Consider the following 21,147-nt stretch of genomic DNA (forward strand, 5'->3'; position numbering starts at 1 on the left):
TTTTTTTCTTTTTCTTTCTTCTTCTTTTTTGAAAGGAAACTATTGCTCCCTGGTAGCATCTGAGAAGCTATTTTTCTTTTTCTAGACTAAGAGAAGCAGGGGCTATTTCTTAACAGAAGTGGGGTTTTTTGTTTTGGTTTTGGTTTAGGCTTTTCTCTCTTGTTTTTTGCTAACTCCCTTTACAGTTTTTCCTCTCCGGTTTTTGTTTTTTTCTCTTCGCCTAATACACTAACCTTCACCTACCATACAAATCATGTGGGCGTTGCCTCCCTGAAATATTCTGATAATTGCCTCAACCCTTCAATTTATTTTCAATATTTGTAGACTTGGACCAAATATATCTGAAAGATATAATTGTAACCTCATAAGTCAGCCCTCTTAGTTATACACACAGAGTTAGGGGCACATCATTAGTGAAGATCCAACCAATAAATCATTAAGCTTTTAAATCCCTTATTAGGAACAATCTGCAGTATCCCTATCCATTGCGGTTTTCAGCCTTGGGATCACTTGATTATTCTGAAGAAATTTCACAGTCCGTTCCTTGGCCCCCATCTCCCTTTTGTTCCTAGATCGCCGTGTTCCTGCATCAGAAACATTGTTCTAATACTTAGATCTCATAAAATATTTAAGATGCAAGCTGTTCACTCCACCTCAGAAAGACACCACATCCAGAATTACTTGTGCCTCTTCTGTCCTTATAAGTACATATAATTTTATGGTTCACAAAAATTCTTTATAAACATCCAAACAACAGGCAAAAATCATCCAAAGTTGAAAAACCTAGTTTTTCAAAAATAATTGGATTATAATACTCGGAACTTGACAGCAGCCTTAGATTCTTGACAGCTTCAGTAGTAAAACTAAAGCATTCTTGCCAGGCCAAACACTACAATGATGCCGGCCCCCTAACCTAATGAAAATCCAACCATTCTTACTATGTCATTTTCCTTTACATTGAAATTGTAGCAGGTGAACACCCTCGTGTCAGACAGTACAGGATGTTTTACAGATAAATGGAATTGAAAGACTTCCTTGAGAAATTTGTCACCCAAGAGCTGATTGTCCAGGGGACATGTTCTCACAGGGGAGTTTATCGACTTTCCCAAGAAATACATCGCCACATTTCTGGCATTTTGTCATTGAACCTGATAACTGCTGGTGTGTGTAACCAATATTTGTAGGAAAAGATACAAGTGGTGATACTTCTTCCAGTTGAAACCTGTTTTTAGCTTTCAAAGAGAAATGATACATTTGCATCCTCTGGTTAAATCAGGTTATTGTCTCAAAGGTTGACCATGTAAATAATTCAAATGAATTCATCACTGTACAATAGATTTAATAAGCATAATAAACACTTTGAAGAAAACACTTAGGACCCTCGGTCTGCCCTTGCCCTCACTCCCATTATTTCAGATTTCCCTGTGAACAGAATGAGTGTACGGTGTTGTTCCCTTCCATTTAAAATATGCAAAGTTGCTATTTACCAGTTTGCAATTTGCATGTTTCAAATCCTGCCAGACCACAGGGTGGGGGGCATGGGGTGACTGGTGAATGTGCCAAAAGGGGACACCAGGGCAAAATTGGAAAACCCAGTGAACAGATCATCTCCATCTCAGGCTGTTGCAGAACATAACCCTTTGTTTTTAAGACAACAAAAATATTGGGTATAAAAGGTTATGTGAATTCTCAGGCACCTACTATCTTTTCTTCTTTAATTGCTGGGCTGAAGAAGAGGATGAGCAGGGATTTCAAGGTTTTTGTAAAAAGGAGTACAAGAGGGATGCCTGGGTGCCTCAGTCCACTGAGCGTCTGACTCTAGATTTTGGCTCAGATCGTGATCTCAGGGTGGTGGGATCGAGCCCCACATGGAGCCAACATCAGGCTCTGTGCTCAGAGGGGAGTCTGCTTGGGATTCTCCCTCTCTCTCCCTCTGCCCCTGCCCTTGCTTCGCTCACTTCCTTTCAAATAAATAAATCAATCTTGGAAAAAAAAAAGAGAGAGAGAGAGAAAGAAAGAAAGAACGAAGGAGTACAAGAGAGAAAAGAGAACAGTGATGACTGTTTACAACATATACCAGGAGACTAATTTACAGCCTGGATTTTAGCCTTCCTGGACCTCTGTCCTGTGTTACTTTCTGCAGTTCCCTAATTCTAAACTCGCTGACTGGTATGTATCATTCAATGTCTCCTGGTGTGTTCTGTAGACATGTAGTCACTGCAGCCACACGTGAGAGCACATCGATGATCACATGTTCATCATCTCTGAATATGAGTCTGAAGATGAGTAAGATGGCCACAGATAAGAGTTCAACGCCCCAGTTAATAGAAATGGAGAATGCAAGATTTGATGGACTTGATTAAATAGGATTATTTGGGAAGAGAGGTGTAGAGGAAAAGGTAGGAAAGAGAAGAAGAGAGAAAAACAGGGCAGTGGATAATGAGAAAAGGTAGGAGGGGGGCACCGGGGTGGCTCAGTGGGTTAAGCCTCTGCCTTCAGCTCAGGTCATGATCCCAGGGTCCTGTGATCCAGCCCTGCATCGGGCTCTCTGCTCAGCAGGGAGCCTGCTTCCCCCTCTCTCTCTGCCTGCCTCTCTGCCTACTTGTGATCTCTCTCTGTCAAATAAATAAATAAATAAGAAAAAGTAGGAGGGAGTCATTACTTTGGTGCTGTCCCAAAAAGAAAGGCCTAATAAAGTTAAGTGGGGCATCATTAATTAAGGAAAATCATTATTCATTTCAGCCAGGAAATAGGGTATTCTGGTCAATCAAATATGTAGTTAATAGCTGCCTTCCACTTCAGCAAATATTTGTTGAGACTCCATCCGTGCAAAGCCCTGGGTCCCTGCAGAGGTCCCGGCAGAGACCCCCTCTCTCCTGCTCCTTTTCTCCCTTCCTTCTCTATTTCTTGTTGGGGGCAGATCCCATCTTGTCACTGGCCGGCCTCAGACCTCTCAATGGCCTCTCAGTGTCTCTGCGTAGATGGGTCAGACTTCTTACCTGCAGAGTCTGGCCTCTTGGGCTTCACTTCACGGCCCCAGTCCCGTTCTGTGGCCTTTCTGACCCTCAAATGCACCATTCTGCTCCTCCCTTAGACCCCAAGTCACAGGTGTCTTTCTCAACTTCCCTGATGTGCCTACTATTCCCGTTTGACATTGAGGCAGATAACCCTTCCCCTCTCCCCGCTCCGGAAGAATAGCCTGTACTTGCCCTGTGGCACGTATCATAGTTTATAACGGTAGATATGTTACTTTGGAATCCTCCAGAAGAAGACTTGGAGGCTGTTAGTGAGGGCGGTGAAAACAGCCCCGAGCTGACAGGTTTTACTTTCAATTTATGATCTAAACTCAAAGGCGTACTGGATCCTGCCTGGGAAGAGAATGACAGTCTGTCCGAGCGCCCACCCTCGCTCTCAGCGGATGACCTCGGTGAAAAGTTAGACACCGTCAGTGGGGGACTCCCTCCTCTTCTCACTCCCTCTTCTTTCCTGGAGAGTTGCCTTCTGCCTTTGAAAAACCAATCCCTCTGTGGGTTCTCTGGACCCTCTCCCCTCTGCCTTCCTAAAATCTTCACTTCTGCAGTTATTGCCTCTTTCCTGCTCCATTAATTTCCTTTTCTTCACCTGTTCATTCTAAGCAACATACTGATGTGGTCTAAGGGCTTTGCTACTCAACATGGGGTTCATGGACCAGGAGCTCTAGCCTCATTTTGGAGTTTGTTAGAAAGGCAGAATCTGGGGCGCCTGGGTGGCTCAGTTGGTTGAGTGTCTGCCTTCGGCTCAGATCATGATCCTGGGGTCCTGGGATGGAGCCCTGTGTCAGGCTCCCTGCTCAGCGGGGAGTCTGCCTCTCCCTCTCCCCTTTCCCATCCCCCTGCTCATTCTCTGTCTTTCTCACTCTCTCTCTCCCTCTCTTGTGCGCACGCTCCACTGTCTCCAAAAACAAATAAATAATCTTTAAAAAAAAAAAAAAAAGGGCAGAATCTTCCACCCTAGAGTATCAGAATCTGGATTTTAATGAGATTCCCAACATATGGTTCCTAGGCATACTAAAATTTGAAAAGCATTGGGCTATTCCTCCACTCTATTTTAGACACTTTTATCCATCCATTCAACAAATGTGTATAGAACATCTTCAAGGCACCAAGCAGACTGTCAGGTTCTGGAGATAAAGGAAAAAAACAAACCAAACCAAAACCAAAACCCACCACTAGAATCATATATGTGTGATGTCCCAAGGGCAGAGAACAACAAAGAAAGCAAGAAGATATGATCAGGTCATAAGTAAGTGCTTTGCAGAGAAATTAAATATGGCCACATGATAGTGACCAGATGGCTACTTTAGATGCCTCCAAAGAGGCGAAACTGACTCTGAGATCGAAATGACAAGAAGCCATCATTAGAGTTGTCTAGACAGGCTGCCTCACCTCCTCACTCATTCACCCATTCATCCTTCTGGCAGTACCATTGGATCCCACCGTCATGCCACCGAAATTGCTCTTCGCATAGTTTGGGATGGCTTCCATATCGTCCGAAGCAACGGTTCCTTCTCTGTCCTCAGCCTTTACTTCTCAGCAGCCTTTGGGTCCACTGACCACACCCTTCTTCGTGAAGCATTGTAAAATTAAGTTAGTCATCTGAGTAACATTTTCCTTACCATATAGTGTTCAATGTAGCTATTGTTAGGGGGAAAGGATGAAAGACTTTAATGAGGAAGAGAAGAGAGGGCGGAGAAGAGAAGGGGAAGGGGAATGAAAGAGATCCCTTTTGTTGCAGCATATGTGTGGAATCCCAAATCAGAAAAAAAAAATACATTTTAGTTCTAAAACCCCTTTGTGGGGCACCTGGGTGGCTCAGTTGGTTGGGCCTCTGCCTTCGGCTTGGGTCGTGATCCCGGGGTTCTGGGATTGAGCCCCACATCAGGCTCCCAGCTCGGCGAGGGCCTGCTTCTCCCTCTCCCCTGGGCTCATGCTCTCTGTCTCTCAAATAAATAAATGAAATCTTTAGAATAAATAAATAATAAATAAATAAATGAAATAAAAGCCCTTTGTTATGTCAGGTGCATCTGGAAAATGAGATAGATAACTGCTTTGATCCAGCTCACAAAGGAAAAAGCTGGTTCAACATGCCTCTAGGGCTGCCTCCGTGAACTCAGAGTTAGGTCTCAGGGAGTCCGGGTGGGAAGGAGACCTGGCAGGGGCTCTGGGGTTTCCCGCAGGACCACCAGTCTAAACTCCAGACTAGTCCTGGAGGGCAGGTTGGTGCTGTGAGGGGTATTGGGGGGTGGGCAAAATTGGAGAGGAGGAAAGTCACTCGCTGGAAAATGTATCGTCTCACAGGGGAGATGGATGGAAGTTACTCTTAGCTGCTGATGTGCAGAGAGACCTCATGAAGCACAGGGAAGGTAACTGAGGGATGTCAGTGTCTAGCATCCCAAAGTGTGGGGTCATTAAAGCAGAGGACGGTCTGGGTACCACACACATATGGTCATAACACTTGACCCAAGTATTTGTTTTTTATTACCAAATACTGTCAAGCCATTTGGAGCACACAGCCCTCATGGGATCCTAGTGCTGGATGCTGAAGCTTGGTTCTGGCCCGCGGCAATGAGGATAACACCTGCTGATGGGCGCGTGCACCCTTAGGGTCACGTGACACCCTGACACCCGGTGGGTCTAGACTCATCAGCCCTTGGCTTTCTGCTTATGGGGCTAGGGTCAATGGTAAAGAAAAACTCTACAGGTTAGAAGATAGTTCTGGGGCCCTGGGCAGCTCAGTGGCTAAATATCTGCCTTTGGCTCAGGTCATGATCCCAGGGTCCTGGGATCAAGGTCCTGGGATGGAGCCCCCCACATCAGTCTCCCTGCTTCTCCCTCTCCCCCTGCTACTCCCCCTGCTTGTGTTCCCTCTCTTGCTGTCTTGCTGTGTCTCTCTGTCGAATATATAAATAAAATCTTCAAAAAAAAAAAAAAAGAGAAAGAAGAAGAGGAAGATAGTTCCAGCTTCACATCCCTGCCCCACCCCCAATAGCCGGGGATGATTAGTACAATCAAAAGAAGAATATTGTGTGACATGCAGATATTTTACGATAGTCATATTTCAGTGCGGACAAGTCGAGTTTTACTGGATTGGCCATTCGTTTACTTGTCTGCTGCTGCCTTTGTGCTATGGTGGCAGAGTTGAGTCAGCTGGGAGAAAGACCTCATGTCCCCCAGAGCCTAAAATATTTACTCGCTGGCCCTTTAAAACACCAAAACAAAAACAAATCAAGTTTGTCAGTCTCTGGTCTATAGAAATCGGTGCGTGCCTCTTCTAGGTTCTGCTTGGGGGAGCCCTGTCCTCCCTGCGTAGCATTATCTGTGGGGCTTTCCTTCACATTCCTTCCTGGAATGGCTCTAGTAAACATCTTGTTCTTCATTTAAATGTCATGCTATCCCACCTCTGTGTTTTCCTCCTGCCGTTTCTCTTGTCTGGAAGCCACACCCGATACTCTCGATTTGCTTTTATATGAATTTTCCCAACCTTCAAGCAGGCCTTCCTGAATCTCTCAACTATAATTTATTTCTCCACCCTCTTTTGGCCATAATTCTTTCTGTACTGTCTCATGACAGACCAGTTTCCTACTTTGCATTATAATTATTTATGCACATGTTTTATTCCCCCTCTAGACTATAAACTCCTTGAAGAATGCATTGGCTCATTACAAAATTAGCATTCTGAGAACCCTTATTTGCATCACACACTAGATCTCTTGTCTTCAGCAAAAAGAAGTATACTTATGACACATATAATTGGCACTTATCACACAAATCAATGATAATGGGGAACAAGGGCAAGACGGTTAATTAAAACCCACAGAAAATTCCTCCAAAACTCATTTTTGCCCTTACCATTTTACCAACGTGATACACACTGGTTTGGAAAAAATGTCCTTTCCACCTACATTGTGGATGTGTTGGCCACGAGACAGTTAGTAGGAGCAAAAAGATCAGAAGTGAATAATAAACCACCAACCAAAATCATCGGGCCTCCAGTAATGGAAAGCTTTTGGGGCATCCTTCCAGGGGAGGTTATGAGCCTCTGAACTTTCCACCCTGAGGGCTCCATAAAGATTCGAATTTGTGTGTGTGACATTTGGAACTTAAGACATGGAACAATAATCTTTCAGTATGGCCTGGGTGCTCAAAACAATAGATAGATTCCAAGTGAAAGAGAAAGAAAGAAAGGAAACAGTCAAGTTCCCCACACATATACTTGATTAGGCAGGCCAAATATTCTCTTGCAAACATTAATTCAACAAGAAATGATAAGGCAATAAAATACATACGCAGTGTAACCCTGCTTTGCCAAAGCAGCATATGCGTTTGGGCTGATTCTCTGCACCCATGACTAGTGTACACAAATATTGTGTTAAACCTCTCCTCCTAATAGCCTCATTTCTCACATGCTCTTCAGAGGGAAAAATGTGATGCTAATTTAAGATGACTTATCCTGCTAAGCACATAAATAAAAAATAGTTCAGAATCCAGAACATGACAGAACTCCCCTTTCACGTCTAATTAAGTACTTTTAATTGGCAATTCAATTGGCAGACTGTATATTTTGTGCCAGAGAGTGGAAAGCAGAAGAGACCCCTAGCAAGATACAAAAGAGATGTGGGCCGTGGACAATTGCTCTACCGTATGTGATGCAGAGAAGTTATGTTAGGCATGGGGGGAAAAAAGGCAGCTATCTGTACATCTGGGAAGGAATTAGCAGCGAACAGGGCAAATGCTAGAGGATCTGATCATGATTATAAAATGTCATTTAGGAAGATATTTACATTGTTAATTAAGCAATGAAGCTGATAACTGCTGCTCTGTAAATTGTGCTAATTACCCCTGTGCCTTGGAAGGTTCTCTAATCAGCCAGATCAATAGGTTCCTGGTTTATGCTAATAATACAGCATCATCCTCCTTCTGAAGTGCTTTGCTTACAGCCTGCTGAACTCGGTACAGCTCCCGCCCACTGTCCTGTGCTAGAGGCAGCCAGTATTCATCTGTCTGCCCACATCACAGCAGTGAGGCTGATGCCCGCTCACCCCCAAGGCTCACAGCGAGAAAACAAGAATCCTACCATGCACTGCGTCCCCATCCATTGTTCAGGGGAGTACCCTGAGCCTTTGTGTTTCATGAGATTTGTACATGGTCACAGCCCCATTTTCTTCCAACAGTTAGAAAGAGCCCATAGTCCGGGGGGATAAGGGCCACGAAGGAAGACCTAGATTCGAGGGTCCACTCTGCCATTGACTTGATGGCATGACCTTGAAGCGGGACATGCCAGTCGTTTTGATGAGCATGTGTGTAGGCCAGGAGGATCAATTCGGTTCAGCTACTGGGTGGACTTCCAGAGGTTTTTGTCTGCTTTTGTTTTATGCTGAATTGAGTGGTTGTCAGTACGGACAGATTGGGCTTTTGAACCAGAAGAACCAACCTCTGTTGTCAGTTTCTCGAAGGCACCAGCATGACTCTAGGCGATACTGAAATATGTAACACAGGCCAAGACAGTGTCATGCCAAGTGTTCTCATGGGTTCGCCGGGCTCTTGGTCATCCAAAGGAATGGGGAGTGTGTGCATGAAGGAGACATAGAGACAACTGATGAACCTCATTGTAATTTACAGTTTCTCTTTCCTCCACCAAACCTCAAACAAACAAATAAAAAAATCACCAGCTGGTAGCCAAATGTCCTGGGCTGAAGATTAACTTATTTGCTTTCTCTCTCATTTCTTGGTAGGTGGCCAAATGAACAGTCAAAATCCCACTTGGAGGGGAGCAGGGTAGAAAACAGAATTAGCCAAGGGCTCGGGGAACTCATAGATTGATAGCCAGCCCCCAGGTAACTGTGAGGGGATGACCCAGGAGCCACGGCCAAGAGCGGGCTTGGCGGGGAAAAGCCAATGTGAGAGGGGTGCAGGAGCACAATTAGGGTTCGAAACAGCTGGGATCCATTTCTTCACTTGAGATATAAAACTCCTTCCGTGCACCTCCGCGTGGGGCTCCAGAGCTTTCATCGCCGGCCACCCAGCCCCCGCGGGCAGAGCCTCGGAGTTCAAGGCCAGCTCCTGGGCTGGGCTTTGGGATGGAGCCAATTTGTTGAGTTGTTTCAGTGCTTTGATGTGTAAACTAATCATCCGTCATTGTGCTCTAATTAAACCTAAGTGGTGCAATGGATTTGCTGTCACAGAGGCCAGGGCCCTTCCTGGATTGGGGGAGGGAAGGGCAGCATCTGCTGAAAAGCAACCCAGCCCCAGGAGAGCCAGAGCAAGGAAATGCCAGATATGAATATGAAAGAGCTGGAAACCCTGTCCTGGTCCGGGAGGGCCGGAGAAAATGTAACAAACCAGAAATCTACGTGTTTCTGATTTCCCGGGTGATGTTGCCCTCGGTATGAGCGTCTAGACATAACAAGCTCAGGTCAAGTGGGTAATCACAAGGTGACCTTACTGTTTGCCATGGTAACAGACCTCGCAGGGGCCAGCCGGCCCTGGCATTGTCAAAATGCAACCCAGTTTCATAAGGCAAATGAGCAATTTCCACCTCTACTCCTAAACAATATGACCGCCATGTAGAGGGAGGGCAGCTCCAGGACTCCTTAGAAAATGCTGATCTTTGGGACTATTTTCCTTTTCCCTCCAAATTTTGGCAGCCTAACTCAAAAACTATGCTTCTAATATTATGAAAGGGAGAGTGGACCCTCCTTAGGAAGGAGAGCCAGGGGGCAGGGAAGAAGATGGTGGTGGTACAGCTGACACTATGAGACGGGTCCTGGGAGGTCGGCCACCTAGACTCCGATCTGACTCTTCCTTGGCTCAAGTGCATTGCCAGAGAGGGCGGGCAAGAGGAGGTTTGGGTCCCTATCTGCTCCACCATTTTGTGAGTTCTCAACGTGGATAATGCTGATTTATTCATGCCCTTGGCCCAACGCAACTGACAAATAATCCCACTCCACAGGGTAATGGCGTCACGAAGAAGCTCGACCCTTCGTCTACCATGTATCCATTCAGCACTACTGATTGAACATCTCAGTACAAGTCATGCTATAAGCTTGAGGCTGTGCGAGATGCAAAGGAAAGAACTCAGGCTCTCAGAGGACAGATAAGATGACCACACATGACTGGACAATTGCAAGTAATTCCATAGTCAACGTACCTTGGAAAGAAAGAAATAGGTCAAGCATAGCCTATGGAACTGTATGGACACCTAGGACAGGGCAGCGTAGAAGAAGAAAGTTGTGGCAGCCGCTGCCCCCATCCCTGCCCTCCCCATGCCTCATAGTCTGCTCTCCCCTTCTCTGGTCATAGAAATGTAGTCTTCAATGGTTGCTCAGATACAAAACTACCTTTCCCAGACCACCTTATATAGCTAGCTCTGGCCCCACGACGAGGTCCCAAGAACGGGACCTGAATGGATGTGGTATGTTCTCTTTTCAGTTTGCACATTTAAAAAGATAGCAGCCTGTCTTCCCTTCCCTCTTCACCCCTTCCTGCGGGTGAGAACGCAGATGTGATTCAACCGTGCAAATGAAAGGCACGTACTGAGGGGGAGGGGGAGGTAGAAAGCGACTAGCTGGCAGGATCCCGGACAGCCTGCCTCCCAAAGGCTCTACAGCACTTTGGACCACTTCTACTCTTATTCATCCATGGAAGCAATACAATACACTATGTTATTGAAATCACTGATGTAGGGACACCTGGGCAGCTTACTCAGTTGACCATTTGCCTTGGGCTCAGGTCAGGATCCCAGGTCCTTGGATAGAGTCCTGCATTTGGCTCCTTGCTCAGCAGGAAGCCTGCTTCTCCCTCTGCCTGTCACTCCCCTTGCCTGTGCTTGCTTTCTCTCTCTCTCTGACAAATAAAATCTTTTTTGAAAAATCACTGATACAGGGGCACCTGGGCTGCTCAGTGGGTTAAGCATCTGCCTTTAGCTCAGGTCATGATCTCAGGGTCCTGGGATCGAGCCCCGCGTTGGGCTCTCTGCTCGGTGGGGAGCCTGCTTCTCCCCTTCTCTCTCTGCCTGCCTCTCTGCCTACTTGTGATCACTCTCTGTCAAATAAATAAATGAAATCCTTTTAAAAAAAGATCACTGATATATTAGCCTTTGCTGTCTCAGGTGTATCCTAACCAAAACAGAATGACACAAACCAAATAACAAAGAGGTGGTGCCTAGGAGAGGAAAACCATTATGAAAAACATTCAGTTAGTCCAAAAGTATATATATTTTTAATCAAGTACCCATTATGTGCCAGGCACTGTCTTGTCCCTGGGGATTCACGCGTGGATGAAGCCAAGTTTGACCTCAAGAAAGAAACACCCAAAACAATCATTTAATGTGGCAGTAACAGTGATAGAAATAATCACGGGGTGTCACGAGGGAGTGGGAAGTGGACACCTGTTTCGGCCTAAAGGAGAGACACATTTCTTTAACCTGGGCCTGGAAATACCAGGTTGGATTTTAGTGGTGCAAAGAGCACAGGAAGCCCTGCTGGCAAGAGGCTGCCTCCTTGACTGGCCTGTGTTGGTCCCCTGGCGGGAATGGATGCCTGGGGAGTTCTCCCCTCTCTCTTTCTCTCTCCAGGTCCTAACCATTCTCGCATGCATGGTTTCAAGTCCGACCTTCTCTGGAATACTGCTGAACCTCCCTCACCCCGAAGCTGAAGGAGTATATCCAACAAGACTGCACCACTAGCCTGATGGACTTCTCTCCCCATTGAGATGAAACTCCTCCAGCGCTGGAACGATGTTTTCTGAAATTCTGCGCATTGCACTCAGCACATCGCCCAGAGCCTGGAACTGGGAGCCCAGAGCAATGAAAAAAGAACTTGGACTTTGGACTGAGGCTGACCTGGGTTTAAGTCCCAACTGGCTGTGTGTGACCTTGAGCAAATTACTTATCCTTCCAGGCCTCACCTTCCTCATACATGAATATAGGAATAGCAGAACCTATCTGGAAGAACTGTTGTAGCTCCTAAATAAGATAGTGATTGTAAAAGTACCTAGCAGAGCGCCCAGCACAAAGATAATTTCTTCTCTTTTGTAAAATAATTATTTGTTGGGGCACTTGGCTGGCTCAGTCAGTAGAGCCGTGCAACTCTTGACGTTGGGGTGGTGAGCTCAAGCCCCACGTTGGGCATGGAGGTTACTTAAAAATAAACAAACAAGGGGCTCCTGGGTGGCTCAGTGGGTTGGGGCCTCTGCCTTTGGCTCAGGTCATGATCCTAGGGTCCAGGGATCGAATCCCACGTCAGGCTCTCTGCTCAGCAGGGAACCTGCTTCCCCCTCTCTCTCTGCCTGCCTCTCTGCCTACTTGTGATCTCTCTCTGTCAAATAAATAAATAAGATCTTTAAAAAAAAATAAACAAACAAGTAAATGTCCAAAAAACCCCTTTTACTTTGCACGTTATATTAATTAGAAACTGCACTATAGGGATACCTGAGTGGCTCAGTCCGTTAAGCGTCTGCCTTCAGCTCAGGTCATGATCCCAGCATCCTGGGACGGAGCCCCACGTAGGGCTCCCTGCTCCGTGGAGAGTCTGTTTCTCCCTCTGCCTCTGCCTCTGCCTGCTGCTCCTCCTGCTTGTGCTCACTCTCCCCCTTCCCCCCGCCCACAAATAAATAAAACCTTAAAAAAAAACCCACTGCAACGTACAAGCACTCTGCTTATTCACATTGACAACAGTCTGGGGAGTTTGGGAGATTCCCATCTATACAGCCTAGATTCAACTGGTTTAAGTGTTATCGTTGTTGCTGGTGCTAATCTGGAGAGATGTATGTTGAATGTGTGAGAGGCAGAGAAGGGGAGTTTGCTGGTCAGTCCTGGACCTTGTTTATAAAGTCGGTTATTTATTAAGCCTTTAACACTTGCCAGATTGGACCTACAAAGCAAAGATTGTTGTCAGCAACCCAAGCTGGGAAAACAGATCATTCATGCTCTGTGTGCCTCCTGGAGGCATTTCTCTTGCAGAAAAAGGAGATAAGGCACAGTATTTGCAATTGCCTGGCCTTGAGTTTTTTTGATCCTTCCCCAACACAGTCTCCTACCCACCCCCCCAAAAGCCTATCTGTGCCCTGGACTTCCCTGTGTCAATAAATGGTACCAGCATCCCCCGGTTCCCAAAGCCAGGTACCCAGAAGTTGTCCTTGCTTCTCCTTTCCCTCGTTCCAGATAGGTCCTTCAAGAAATCCTGTTAATTCTATCCCCACCTATCTCTTAAATCCATCCTCTTCTTTCCATCCCTCCATCAACCTGGTCCAAGCCCCTGTTGTCCATAGCTTGTTAGAAATGCAGAGTCTCAGGCCCTGAACTAAACCTAGGGAATCTGAATCTGCATCTTAATAAGAATAAGGTGATTCGTTTGCACATTAAAGTTCAAGAAGCACCCCAAATCCTGCAGGAAACTAACTGGTCTCCCCCTCTTCCTGGCTGCCTCTAATCCATTGTTTGGGATCAGATCTGCCAATCCCCACACTGCTCTGCATAATTATTTGACTCCACCCCTCCACGTGGCACCAGATTGAGATGTCTTACGGATTCTTTTTTTCTGCAAGACAAGGACAAGATTTCCAGCTTTCTCCCTGGGTTGCTGAGGGAAGGCATTTTAGCTGTTTCATTAGGGGATGGGGGACCTCTTTGAGGGTCCTAACTTTATGAAGGGTTTCAGTTCTAAGCCCTCTTTACAAGTAGGTCCGACCCAGTCCCTTGTCCCAGCACAAGCACAAAAACTCCAGCTCATACCCATTAGGGTTTGTATTCTGGAACTTTCCTCCAAGCCCATTCCCACCTCCAACCAGCCAGAATCCACTTGGAATGATCCTGCTGTGTCTTTAACTCCCCTCTAACCCTCTGGCCCAAGATTATTCGGATTTCTTTCAATCAAACTCAAATACACAGTTCAGTTTAGTTTTGTTTAGCTTTGTTTTTTAAATGAAGGCATTCCTATGTGTTTGTGCGGGGAAGGGATCTCTAATGGCCCAATTTCCCCCGTTACCAACCAGAGTCACCTTTTTAAAACTGAGATCAGATCCCGTTCAAAACAGATCAGTGGTTTCTCTTCACGTTTAGGAAAAATCCAAAATCCTGAGTAGGCAGTAACCCTACCCACTCAGCTCTTCAGCCATTTATGCCCACACAGCCATCCTTTCTGTATCCCCCATGCCAAGGGCTTTCTGGCCTCTGGGCCTTTGCACTGCCTCTGGTCTCTGCCTAGAAAGATGTGGCCCCACCTCACACTGCCGGTTCCTTCTGCCCTTCAGGTTCTAGCTCAGATGTCCCCTCCTAAGAGAAGGCTGTTCACCCCTTCTGCCCAACATGTTCAAGCTCAAGTGTCCTCCCAAGTCACTCTGAGGTAACTGTTCATCAAAACCTATAATCACCTTGTATGTTTGCACGTTTGCTTTATGTTGTCCTCTCTGGAATGTAATTCCACGAGGTCTCAACGGATGTAACGCCTCACAGGTGCTCATATTCGAGAAACGAAGCTGTGGAAAGAGCTGCGGTCTATAGTTGTGTCACCCACTACAACGGCCACTAACCACACGGGGCTTCCGAACATTCAAAATGTGGTTAGTCCAGACTGAGTTGTGTGCTCAATGCAAAATACACACTGGATTTCGAGGACTTAAGATGAAAAAAAGAATGTAAAAGGCGCCTAGTGGCTCAGTTGGTTAAGCATCTGCCTTCGGCTCGGGTCATGATCCTGGGTCCCACATCGGGCTCCCTGCTCAGTTGAGAGCCTGCTTCTCCCTCTCCCTCTGCCTGCTGCTCACTCCGCCTGCTTGTGCTCTCTCTCTGTGTCAAACAAATAAATAAAATCTAAAAAAAAAAAAGAATGTAAAATACCTCAATAATAAATTCTCATATTTTTACATGTTGAAATGATAATATTGGGGATCATTGTGTCAAATAAAACGTATTTTTAAAATTAACTTCACCTTCTTAAAAATAGAGGATTTTAAATGATGCTTGTGATATATTTCTATCGGACACTGCTGTCCTAAGAGTGAATGAAGTCCATGGAACCCAAGGCGATGGCAGGCATCAGTTGAACTCACACCATTCCTGTTTGTTGGAGTAGTCTCCTTCATGCCTTTGGGAGGCCCGGTGATTTGGGAAGCCATTCGTTTCCGACATCTAAGCTCATTCCTGACTGTGTTGAGGGATGGGCCACCTCGGTGGGGGGAAAAACAAACAGCCCCATCAGGCTTTGTTCTTAATACTACTCCTAAGTGCTGACCACACCCCTGCTGGGTCCAACCTCCAGGGGAAACAGTGGGGAACTGATTGACAGCCATTAAGAAAATGGAATCGAACATCTCAGATCAGACATCGGGGCAGAATCTTTATCAAGCAAGCCCTTGTCGGCTCTCCAGCTAAGAGGAAGGCTTGCTTGCCTTAAGCAACTTCCTATTTGGGATTATGTGATAGTCTCCTCTCCTATTTAATATTCCAGAATTAGAATTGTAAAAGGACGCTATTGTGTAACTGCTTGCCATTCATTAGGAGTGTAGGCAAGTTAGTTAACCTCCGTGTCCCTTGGTTTTCTCACATGTAGGGTAGTGATAATAATTGCACCTACCTCAGAGACGGTAAAGACAACGGGGAAAGCCAAGCAGTGCCCTTAGAACACTGTTCAGTACACACTAAGTGTTTGATAGAGATCAACTGCTGTCATCATGATTGCTATTCATGTTTCATATGAAAACTTACATAGGGGGCCTGGGTGGTTCAGTTAAGTGTCTGACTCTTTGTTTTGGCTCAGGTCATGATCTCAGGGTCCTGAGATCGAGCCCTGCGTTTGGCTCGGCGCTCTGGGCAGCATCTGCTTGTCCCTCTCCCTCTCTCTTTCTCTGTCTTGAATAAATAAATAAACAAAATCTTTTAAAAAAAAAATCTTAAACTAAAGCTGAGAGATGTGCTTCTTATCACCCCCACAAGCCCGAGAGCCTTTTCTGGAGACTGGTGATGAATCCATCCAGAAACATTTTACGAAGAGGGATTCAAATGAGGACTTTTCTGCTACTATAATGGTCATAAACCATTTTGGCTATCATGCATGCATACCCTTTTTCATAGCCCCCCCCCCGTTTTCTTTTGGGAAATAAAGCTCCCCTTGTTTTCTGTGGGTGGTAATTCCTAGCACCCCTCCCGATGTAAGCGCACGCCTCTCTCTGTGCCCAGGGACCGACTGCGGCAAGCACGTGATCTAAGCTGCTCCCTGGACCAATGTCCTTCTGGGCACTTTGCCTAAAGGAGAAGGGGCCAGTTCCAGGTTAGTCTCTGCAGTGGCAGTGGCCTCACCAGGCTGTCCCTGACATGAGACCATTGCTAGGGCTCTCGTGCTCCAGCTCTAGGGTCTTTTTCCTCTGAACCGGCCGCCTCCATGCTACTCTTCTCATCCTTTCCTTTCTGGGTAACATGATGAAAGTCAGCTTCTGTTGCGACCCAAAACGCCACTGATTAAACCCTTCTTCCTCCCTTTTCTCTCTCCCTATTCCCCACCCCACCCTTTCCTTCGGATGCCACCAGAATAGAGAGCAGAGCAGATGGTCAGAGGAATTGTACTTCTGCCGGTTCTTCCGTCAGATTTTGAGGGTGAGGGAGTGGTCTGTGCTCCATCAACAGCCCGAAATCATAGGTCTTCTCGCCTGCAGCTGAAATGTTATGACCGGAGCGACTGCATCCAACATGGGAAGTCAGCTTTGTAGTGAGAGAGACAGGGTTCAGGTCTCAGCTGCCCCTTCTTGGTTACATGACCCTGTGCAATTATTTTATTTCTCGGATGGTCTGTTTCCTTACACGTCTACCCACACACACTCACATCCACACACCCATGATGGTGAGGGTTGGTAAGGCTGGAAACTAGGGCAGGAGTTAATGTTGGATGCCAAGGCAGAATCACTTCAAGACTTCAACTGATTGGATGAGGCCCACCCACGTAATTGAGTGTAATGTCCTTCACTTAACTGATTGTAGCCACTAACCACACCATCAAAGCTCTCATAACACCTAGATCAGCGTTTGAGTAATACTAGAGCCTAACCAAGTTGATACATAAGAACCATCATAGGACTCATAAGACAATTTTGTATCCTTAAGGGTGAAATAAGAAATGCATATAAAGGGACACCTGCATGGCTCAGTTGTTATGCGTTGGCATTCAGCTCAGGTCATGATCCCAGGGTCCTGGGATTGAGTCCCACTGGGGCTCCCTGCTCGGCGGGGAGTCTGCTTCTCCCTCTCCCACTCCCTCCTGCTTGTGTTCCCTCTCTCCCTGTGTCTCTCTCTGTCAAATAAATATATAAAATCTAAAAAAAAAAAAAGAAAGAAAGAAAGAAAAGAAATGCATATAAAGTACTTAGCACAGTACCTAACATTTAGTAGATACTTAATTAGATGGTAGACACTATCACAGGCAGGAAAGAATAATGTCATTTATGCGACGTCTTGTACTCTGGACTGTTCTAAACAATACAAATATAACACAATACAATATAATTAATTTTTTTTAGTTTTTTTTTAAGGTTTTATTTATTTATTTATTTGACAGAAAGAGACAGTGAGAGAGGGAGCACAAGCAGGGGGAGTAGGATAGGGAGAAGTAGGCTTTTTCCTGAGCAGGGAGCACGATGTGGGACTCAATTCCAGGACCCCGGGATCATGACCTAAGCTGAAGGCAGACAGCTTAACGACTGAGCCACCCTGGCACCCCCAAATATTAATTCTTCATTTACTCTCCAGCAACCCTAGGGCTTAAGTGATACTCTTTAAATGACGAATTGGAGGTCCAGGGAGGCGAGGTAAGTTGCCTGAAGCCAAATAGCTGGTACAGTAAGCCGGGATGCATGGAACTGCCCCTCTGAATCAGCTCCCCCCCCCATCCCCGCTGAGCCATTTCCCCAGGATGTTACAACCCAACTCAAAATCCTCACCTACAGTGTGCCTTGCCTTGTCGTTTTAAGTAAAGCCTCACCCAATCCCACAAACATGGCCAGATTTAGATGCCAATATGTTTTACAATAATATTTTAGGGTAGAGTATCCTACCCAGTGACCCTCCCCGCTTCGCTCTCACCCCCTACCCACGATGATAAAAAGCCAACACCCTTCCATCTATGAAAACTTGGCAGCAGTCCCCGCACACATGACGAAGGGCTCCTTCTGCCCACTCCCACCAGGAGCCACACACAACAAATGAACTTTCCAAACAAAGAAATGTCAAGGCAGAAATAAAATCACTGGTTAATTGTGATTTTTCTGGAATGGATGATTATATAATATCCTGATCAAAAAGCTGGAACCACACTTGTATTCAGATAAAGGCTTGTTAGAAAAAAGATGGCCATAAAAGAAGGCTCGATACTGTGGTACTTCTCCCAAGGCCAGTCTCCACTGATATGGGCAGGTGTCCAGCAAGTGTCAAGGTGTCAAATTTTGGTCAAGTCCAGGACTCTAGGACTCCAGGAATGTCCCCTTGTGTCTACAGGTTCTTTCAGGGGACCCCAAATTCTACTTCCACTGCAGCCATTAAGGGCCTTCAAGCCGCCCCACTACCTATTTGCTGGAAACTTCTCTCACAGTAGGTGTTTCTTTGTGTTTCGAGAATGTGCTGAGAATTTATTATTTTTTTAAAGATTTTATTTATTTATTTGACAGAGATCACAAGTAGGCAGAGAGGCAGGCAGAAAAAGAGAGAGGAGGAAGCAGGGTCCCCGCTGAGCAGAGAGCCCAATGCAGGGCTCAATCCCAGGACCCCGGGATCATGACCCGAGCCGAAGGCAGAGGCTTTAACCCACTGAGCCACCCAGGCGCCCCCGTGCTGGGAATTTACAAATTAATTTATATTAATATTAATCTAGGGTGCTTGAGTGGCTCAGTCGGTTAAGTGGTTGCCTTTGGCTCAGGTTATGATCCTGGGGTCCTGGGGTTGAGCTCCATGTTGGGCTCCCTGCTCAGCGGGGAGCCTGCTTCTCCCTCTCCCTGCTGCTCTGCCCACGTGTGCTCTCTCTCCATCTCTCTGTCAAATAAATAAAATCTTTAAAAAAAATATTAATTTGTGCTGCTAGTCTGTAAGATTGAATGCCATGGTGAAGATGTTTAAAATCAAGGGCCAAGGAATTCTCTTTTTTTCAAGATTTTTTTTTTTGAAATTTGAGAAAGAGCAAGAGAGACACTTGGAAAAGTGAAAAGGAAAGGGAGAAGCAGACTGGCCGCTGAGCAAGGAGCTTGATGCGGGGCTTCCTCCCAGGACCCTGAGATCACGACCTGAGCCGAAGGCGACACCCAAATGACTGACCCACCCAGGCTCCCCAATGACCAAGAAATTCTTAAATGTGACTGCTTTTATTGGGGCAGAAGACAATTCCATATGGCAGGTGTGGGGTAGTCAATACATAAGCAGACATTCCTAGGTGTTACTTTCCTCTCGGCATAAGAAAGATCTCACACAGAGCCTGGGCCATGCCTGGGTGCAACCATGAAATACAGACAGCTCATCTTTGTCCAACCTCAATTCTTTCTTAAAGGCATTTTTTTAAAAGATTTTATTTATTTATTTGACACAGAGAGAGAGAGATCACAAGCAGACAGGCAGGGGGGCGGGAAGCAGGCTCCCTGCTGAGCAAAGAGCCGATGCGGGGCTGGAACCCAGGACCCTGGGATCATGACCTGAGCTGAAGGCAGAGACTTAACCCTCTGAGCCACCGAGGTGCCCCAGCCTCACATTTTGCAATCTCTCCTTGTTCCTCCCTGACGTCAGGCTTTGTCTCTTTTCCCCAGAACCTAGACTTGGGAGCCCCAGATCTCAACACTGGGGTTTCTGGTTGGGCAAAGAGCTCCCCTAGGTGACAATTCCAGAAGTTACTCTCTGCTTCCAGACCAAGCAGTGGAGATTTGGATTCCAGGCTGACAGGATCCTGAGATCCCGAGAATTAATTTGGTGGAGCTTGAATGATACCGGTTACGCCCTGGGGTTTGGTTTCTCTTGTGTCTGTATCTGTCAATGTCAATGTCAAATTAGGGAGAGAAATGAAATAGGACAAGCCAAGGGCAGCCTTTCTGGGAGTTATGCCAGGCTGGCAAGATAAGGCAGTGTGCTGGCAGGAGGTCACGACCAGGTCAGATGACAGAGAAAGAGGTGTGTGCAGGGAGAGAGATGGCGCTTTGAGTCCAGAGGACCAAGTTAAGGTCAGAGGTCGGAGGGGGGGAGGCGCGTGATAAACTGGTGTCAGCAATTCTGAAACCCAAACTGGAAAAGAAATGTGTGGTCTAAGTGTGAGCTCTAGGCCAGTCACGGAGAGAAATAATCGCAATGCAGCCACGCTTTCCAGGCCTGGGGATAGAAAAGAAATGGAGCACGTGAATAGTAAGGGAACACATATGTTTATTTATTTATTTTAAATTAGATTAAATTAACTTATTTATTTGACACAGAGAGAGAAAGAGCACAAGTAGGCAGAGAGGCAGGCAGAGGGAGAGGGAGAAGCAGACTCCCCACGAAGCAGGGAGTCAGACATGGAACTCAATGCCAGGACCCTGAGATCATGACGTGAGCCGAAGGCAGATGCTTAACATGACTGAGCACTGAGGCGCCCCAAGAGGACATATTTCTCTCATTCTCATTCCTGTCAGCGCCTTCAGCGGCACAAGGGTCCCTGCAAAGACTCTCCTAACCCACCTCCCAATCGTTTCCAGGAGGCCAGGGGGGTTCTCAAGTGGTAGCCGCTGAAATCAGTGGTAGGGCGACGGTGAGGCTCTCTGTTTTCCCTCTCCGGCCTCCGCTCTGCCAGGTTCCCTGGAGGAACCCCCCTGTCCTCACAGCAGTAAGCTCTCACTTCCTCACCAGCAGGGTGAGACCTCAGAGGCCATGCAAGCTGTCCCGCCACCGCACTCCATGTGCTCGGCTCTCTGTGGGACCCTCAGGAGAGTTACGTTCTGGTTTTCCACAGCGGCACCTCTATTAATGCATCTTTCCCTCCCTCCTTTCCCTTCCCTGTCCCACTTCCCTGTGTCTGTCCTGGCCTTTCTGGGACCCCTCCCAAATACTTCTCACTCTAAGTTGCCTAACTCAGGCTGTGCTTCCAGGTGACCCCATGGTACGTCACCATCCAGCCTATCTCCT

The sequence above is a fragment of the Meles meles genome, chromosome 18 (assembly GCF_922984935.1).
Source record: "Meles meles chromosome 18, mMelMel3.1 paternal haplotype, whole genome shotgun sequence".
NCBI lineage: Eukaryota > Metazoa > Chordata > Mammalia > Carnivora > Mustelidae > Meles > Meles meles.